Here is a 7622-nt window from a genome sequence, read left to right as displayed (position 1 = left end):
CATTTAAAAAAAATAGAAAACAAGGTACATGATGCAGTAACTCATCAGGAGTCATTAAGATTTGAGTTCAAATTTGACCTCAGATATTTACTAGCTATGTGACCTTTGGCAAATCGTTTAAACTGGGTCTGCCTCAATTTCTTAATCTCTATAATAGGGATAATCATAGCCTATACCTTGCAAAGTTGTAAGGATCAAATGAGATAATAATTGTAAAGTGCTTACCAAAGTGTCTGGCACACAATAGGCTCTTTATAAATGTTTATTAAAAATGTAAATTTTTTAAGCTAATTAAATATCAAGATGAAAATCCCCCAAATCATAAAAACGATCAATAAAATTAAAAGTTGACCAAAACTTCATTGAACTAATAAATAAAAATAGGAGTTGATTTGGAAAATAGGGGGGAGGGAACAACAATAAAATAGTTATTTTATTAGCTAATTTAATTTTTAAAAAGAAGAAAATGGAATTACAAGTATCAAAATGAAACTTTTAAATTCACAACCAATGAAGAAGAAACTATAACAATTATTAGACATTTTTGCTCCAGCATGTCAATAAAATTTAAAACCTAATTGAAATGGATAAAAACAAATATAAATTGCCTTTAACATTAACAGAATATAAATTAAAAAGAAACTTTAATAACTCTATCTAAGAAAAAGAAAATTAACAAACAATAAATGAAAAATCCTTATAAGGAAAAAAATCAGGCTAATTTATAAATAAGTTCTTCCAAATATTTTTGTAACAATGATAATAGCTAATATTTATATGCTAGCAGCTAGTGGATAGAGTGGTGGACCTGGAGTCAGGAAGACACAACTTTTTGAATTCACTCTAGCCTTGAACACTTACCAGCTGGCCAAGACACTTTACTTCCTGTGTCTCAGTTTCCTCATCTGTAAAATGAGTTGGAAAAGAAAATGGCAAATCACTCCTACACCTTTGCCAACACCAGATGGGATCAGAGTCAGGCATAACTAAAAAGCAATTGAACAACAAGCATTTATATACACTATATAAATGTTTGTTAGTATGTAGCCGGCACTGTGCAAAGCACTTTACAATAATTGTCTCACTTGATCCTCATAACTTTAGGTGGGAGGTTCTATTTTTACAGATGAAGAAACTGAGGCAAAAAGAGGTTAAGTAATTTGTCCAGTGTCAAACATCTAATGTCAGTTCTTCCTGACTTCAAGTCCAGAGTGTCACTTAGCTGAATTCATTGTTAAACAACAATTAGCTGAAGTGCCACTGTTAGGGGGAAAAACAGGTAGAGAAAAAATTCTACCAAATTTCTCTTATGACATAAATATGCTTTAATATCTAAACTTGATGGCATCAAAACAGAGAAAGAAATATATATAGGTTAATTCCCCTAATGAATCTTGATGCAAAAATAAATAAATAAAATAATAACAAAATGACTGCAGCAAAGTAGAGATTATACACTATGATCAGGTTGGATTGAGATCAGAAATACAGTACTAGTCCAATATTAGGAAAATACAAAGTGTAATTGACCATATTAATAACAATAACAACAAAAATCATGTGATAACCTCCATAGACACAGAAAAAGTTTTTGACAAAATACAACACTCATTTCTGATGAAAAAAACAAACAAACAAACAACTAGAAAGCACAGAAATAAATAAAACCCTCCTTATAAGGGGAATAAGATAGAATGCTATTCCATAAGATCAGAGGTAAAGAAAGATATTATCTTCATAACAATTTAATATTGTACTAGAAATGCTAGCTATCACAATAAGCCAAGAAAAATTAATTAAAGGAATATAATAAGTAAAGAGGAAACAAAACTATCACTTTTGCAGATGTGATGGTTTGTTTAGTGAAATCTTGAGAGTCAATTTAAAAAAAACATCAATTATGTATTAATAATAATTTTAATTTTGTTTTCTGCAAAATTGGTATAATGCTACTTGATCTAACTGCCTTACTGTTCTATGATGAGTAAAACACTTTGTAAATTTTAAAATTCTCTATTGAGTTGAATTGGGGGGGGGGGAACTAATCAGAACAATTAGAAACAGCAGCAAAATTGCAGGATATAAAATAACCCTATGCAAATCCTCAGCATTTTTGTATTTTATCAATAAAATCTGCCAGGAAAAAATAGAAAGAGAAATTTCATTTAAAATAACAACAGATAATATAAAATACTTAGAAATTACATGAATATAATTATAAAACATTCTTCACATGAAAAGCATAGATCTGAATAATTGGGAAAATATGAATTGTTCATATGTAAGCAAGCAAATATAATAACAATTATGATACTACTTCAAACAATTTACTTGTTCAGTGTCATGACAATGAAATTACCAATGAACAACAAATGAACAACAAATTTTACCTAGAGAAACAATGGAATACTTTTTTTTTTTTAAACTGGGAAGGAAGACGTTCTAGTAGTGCCAAATCTCACTGTATGTTACAAGGCTGTAATCATCTAAACAATTTGGTAATTGGTAAAAAAAAAAAAAAAATAGAAGTTTTGATCAGTGGAACAGATTAAATACATGATATGAAGATGCAAATAAATGAGGTAATTTAGTGTTTGATAAATCCAAAATCCAAGCTATTGGATTAAGAAATCATTATTGATTATTGATGAATAGAACCAGCTATACCCAGAGAAAAAACTCTGGGAAATGAATGTGAACCACTACATAGCATTTCCAATCCCTCTGTTTTTGACGGCTTGCAATTTTGATTTCCTTCACAGGTTAACTGTACATTATTTCAACAAAATAACTGTGTGAATATGTATACATATATTATATTTAACATATACTTTAACATATTTAACATGTATTGGTCTACCTGCCATCTTGGGGAGGGAAGTGGGGAGGAGGAGAAAAATTGGAACAAAAAGTTTTGAATTTGTCAGTGATGAAAAAATTACCCATGCATATATCTTGTAAATAAAAAGCTATATAATAAAAAAGGGAAAAAAAGAAATCACTATTGAACAAAAATTGTTGGAAAAACTACAAAGCTGGCAAATACTATGTATAAATCAACATCTTACACCATATACCAAGATAAGCTCAAAATGAAACATGATTTAAAAATAAAAAGTGACATCACAAGCAAATTAGTGGAGGAAGAAAAAAGTGACATGTCAGATCAATAAATAGGGGAAGAATTCACAGCCAGAAAAGAGATAAAAAATGTGATAGGAACTAAAATTGATACTTCTTATTACAGAAAATTAAAAAGTTCCTGCACAAATGAAATCAGTGCACCTAAACTTTTAAAGAAAGCAGGAAAGTGGGAGAAAAAACTTTGCAGCAAGTTTCTCTGAGATATTTAGGGAAGTGAGTCAAATTTATAAAAAAAAAAAAAAAAAAAGAGTCATTCTTCAATTGACAAATTATCAGAGCATATAAATAAATATAAATTTTAAAGGAAAGAATTCAAGCTATACAAAGCTATATGGAAAAAAATGCTCTATATCACTAACAATTAGAGAAATTCACATTAAGACAATTCTGAAGTACCACATCACTTGTGGTGATAAGTCTGACTAGGATGACAGAATAATAAAAAAGAATGAAAAAATTTCGGAGGAATGTGTAAAATTTGTAAGTTAATGCGTTATTGTTGGAATTACAAATAAACCAAGGGTTTTGGAAAGCAATTTGAAACCATACCCCAAAAGCTATTAAAGTGTGTATACCCTTTGACTCAGCAATACTACCATAAGGTTTTTACCCCCAAAGAGATCAAAAAAAGAAGAAAACACATATTTGTACAAAAATACTTAGAGCAACTGTTTTTGTTGTGGCAAAGAATTGAAAACTGATGATATGCTTATTAATGGAGGAATGGCTAAACAAGTTATAGCATATTGATGTGGTGGGATACTATCATGCTGTAAGAAATCATAAAGGGAAGGGATGAACTGATAGAAAGTAAAGTAAGCAGAACCAGGAAAACAATATATACTGTAATAAAGGCATTATAAAATTCAATTTTGAAGGCATTAGTAATCATCATCAAGTCAGTGACCAACCACAATTCCAAAAGATTCATGATGAAATATATCACCCACCTCCAGATAGACAATGATTGTTTTAGTATGCAAATTAAAGCATATATTTTCTTTTCTTTATTTTTATTATTTTTGTATGTGACTAATTCAGGAATTTGTTTTGTATGACTATATATTTGTAATGGGTTTTCTTTTTCTTTTCATTGGGTGTGAGAGAAAGAGAAAAGAGAGAATTCAGAATTGAAAGTAAAATAAAATTGAATTTTAAACAAAATCCAAAATAAATTTAATAGGGATAAATGTAAAAGATAATACTTAGATACAAAAAATCAACTACACCAGTACAAGATTAGGAAGCATATTAGACAAGCAGCTGTGGGGAGGGGATGTAGTTCAATGTAAGCTAACAGCATATAATATGACAGCCAAGCAGGCTTAGACAATGTTTGGCTTTATTAAAATTATATCCTATAAGATATCATAACCCTCCCACTTTTTGGAGAAATGGAGAGTAGAATGGGCAGGAAATCAAAGTCAAAATGTTCTTTGAGGCAAATAAACTCAATTATCTTTGTCATCCAGGTAAATCCTACCAAGTTTAGTTTTCATATTCCACTTAAATTTACCCCACACCATTATGAAAAAAAAATTATTCAGTCCCTATTTGTAGACAGTGCTATTTTTAAGAAGTTTAATTTTCTTAGTTCCTTCCTTCTGGGAGATTAATATCAAAAATAGATACCAACATAAATGCACTTACAAAAAGCAATATTCTTGCACTATAACCATATAAATAATTATCTTAACTAAATACATTAAAATAAAATTGAAGTAAAAATATGTATCTGATTGAATAATAGATTAGGGTAGCCTTAAAGGAGCAGGTTGCATTGGTAAGAACCCTAGATTAGAATCAGAGAACCTGGGTTCAAGTTCCAGGTTCTGATACTTGTCAACTGTGTGATCAGATTTTTTTTAATAGAATGAAGTATATGGGCAAGCTAATTTCAAAAATAATTTCCAAGTTCTAGCAAGTAAAGAAGTTGTCATATAGCAAGTATATGAAGTATAGAGTTGTCAATCAGATCAAGACTAGTCACATAAGCCAAAAGAGACCTTGTTTATTAAATAAGAAATAAGGAGCAGCTAGATGACAAAGTGGATAGAGCACCAGCCCTAGAGTCAGGAGGACCTCAGTTTATATCCAGCCTCAAATATTTAACATTTCCTAGCTATGTGACCCTAAGCAATCCACTTAACCCCAAATGCCTCATAAAAAGAATTCAGAGTTAGATTGCCCTGAGCACTATTCCCATTTTAAATGGTATATAGGTTGGGGGGGCAATAATGAATAATGAAAAATATTCTGAAGTTTTTATGTTTACATTCTTTAAAAATATCCAAAATATCATGGTTTTGTAAGAATTTGCTTGCCATAGAAAGCAGTTCATTTTTCAAGCTTTCTTAACTCTTTCAAAATGAGATTAGTCTTGTTCCTCCTTTTCCGAGCCATATTTTGTCCAAAACAAGAAAATCACTTGTATTTTGAACAAGAATTGCTGGTTCACTACATCTGAACAGTCATTTAGTAGTTTAGAACATGAGGATGCTGCAGCTGGAAGCATCTGATCTGTAAATGTCTTCCTTGAAGGAAGTACTCAAAAAAGAAAATATGTTTTAAAAGTTTCTTTGAAATGATTAAAGCAGTAGCTCTCCTACATGAAAAAGATTCAATCCATCTTGAGACTGTAGACAATTACTAAAGAATATTTAAAATCTTCATAATCTGGTCCCTTCTTACCTTTATAATCATCCTACACTTTACTCTCCTCCACTCTTTACATCTGAGCCACACTAATTTAGTTCCTTACATACCCATACTCTTTGGTGAACTTATGGAAAAAAACTGAGGAATACTGAACAACTCTTAAGTTCAAAACCACTTCCCCTTTCATCTGATATACTGTCGTAAACTTCACTATAAGAAATTCATTCCTTTAACACTAAAACTGTGGTCCTCCAAATAGTCATGTTATCACCAACAATTATCCCTATACCATGCCATGATTTACTTAGATTCTCATTTCAGAAAATTAAGTAATTTAATCCACCTTTCTAACAGTTGACAGAGCAAGACATTACATATTGAGAGCCAAGGAAATAAGCTATACATTCATTATAAGAAGTTATTAACTTCCACATATTACAGGTAAAGGAGGAGAGTGGAATAAAAAGAAGAGAAACGCATGTCTGAATTCTGTTTTCGCCCCATGAGAATGAAGAAACTTCTTGGCTGCTTAAAATTTGATGTGAGACCCAGTTATGATCCAGAGAAATTCTGACATAGAGGGAAGAATTTATTCCACAGATTTAAGGGGAAATTTAAAGAGAGGAATGTTCTAAGGTTTAAACGAAAATGAATAAAAATGAATAATGTTCAATATCTCTTGCTTATATCTTTTGATTGAGAATTCTTTAAAACTCTTCTAAGATTCTTAAAAGATACAAGTCCTATTTGTATCTATTCTGAATCTTTTTGGTAGTAAGTAGCTTTTTTGAACGTTTTGAGCTCTTAGGTTGATAGGTTTAGATAATGCTTCTCAAACTAGAACTTTGGAATTAGATGAACCTAGGTCACAAATTTTATCTGAAAACTGATAAAATACCATCTAAAAAGTGGGAAGAAAGAAACAGGAAAGACGAAAACTTCGGCAGTATAATCTGGTCAATTAAACTATCCGATTTAGATTAAAGAAGGCGAGAGTATTAAAAAAAAAAAAAAAAAAAAATCTACCTTGGGGCTCGTAACTGCATGCAACACTGGCAAGGGAAATGCAGAACACAGATTCAAAGGGACTTTTCCCGGTCTTTGAATCTACTTGAATTTCTGTTTGCAATGGGTATCTCACTAGCTAACAATAAGACAGTAGCTACTTCATTCCGGAGAAGATGCAGATTTCCCATCCCTGTCCACTCCGTCTCCACCTCCCATCCCCCACTCCCCGACGCCGCCCTATTAGTGAATGAACGTATCATTCCACAGAAGAGTTTAAAGTGGTATTGATTCATTGGTTTCAAAGAGGCTCTGCCATAGCCAGTGAAAGAAAAAATATCAGTTGAAAAGTGAGAGCGTGGGAGGAAGGGAGAAAAAGGAGCCAGAATGTGTCGGTTTCCTTTGTGCTAAGAGCATGAAAAGTTCCCTCCTGAACAGCTGTGGAATACACAGGAAAGAGGCCATGGGTTGAGTTTGAGAGGTGCTGATGCTCGGCTGGCAAGAACAGATTACTGAACTAATAGATCTAAGGACTTGGCTCTGATCTCCTGGAAAACACTTCCCTTCACCCTTAGTTCCGCCTCTCTCTCTCTACTTCATCCCTACCCCACCTTAGCCTCCTGCCAGTGTTCCTCTTCCCCTCTTCTCAAAGCAAAACTACCTTATGCACTGGACCCTAAACTCGGAGCTTCAAAAGTCCCTCCCTTATTGCTAAAATCACAGCATACTTCACAAGGCTTCCCTCTCTCGCCCTCCCTTCCCCATTCACTATCAGAAATTCTACTGTTCCCCGGGATCCGCTTGGTTTTCTTATG

This window comes from Sminthopsis crassicaudata, chromosome 4 (genome assembly GCF_048593235.1).
Source record: "Sminthopsis crassicaudata isolate SCR6 chromosome 4, ASM4859323v1, whole genome shotgun sequence".
NCBI lineage: Eukaryota > Metazoa > Chordata > Mammalia > Dasyuromorphia > Dasyuridae > Sminthopsis > Sminthopsis crassicaudata.
The sequence above is the reverse complement of the archived record's forward strand: the minus strand, read 5'-3'. Positions refer to the sequence as shown.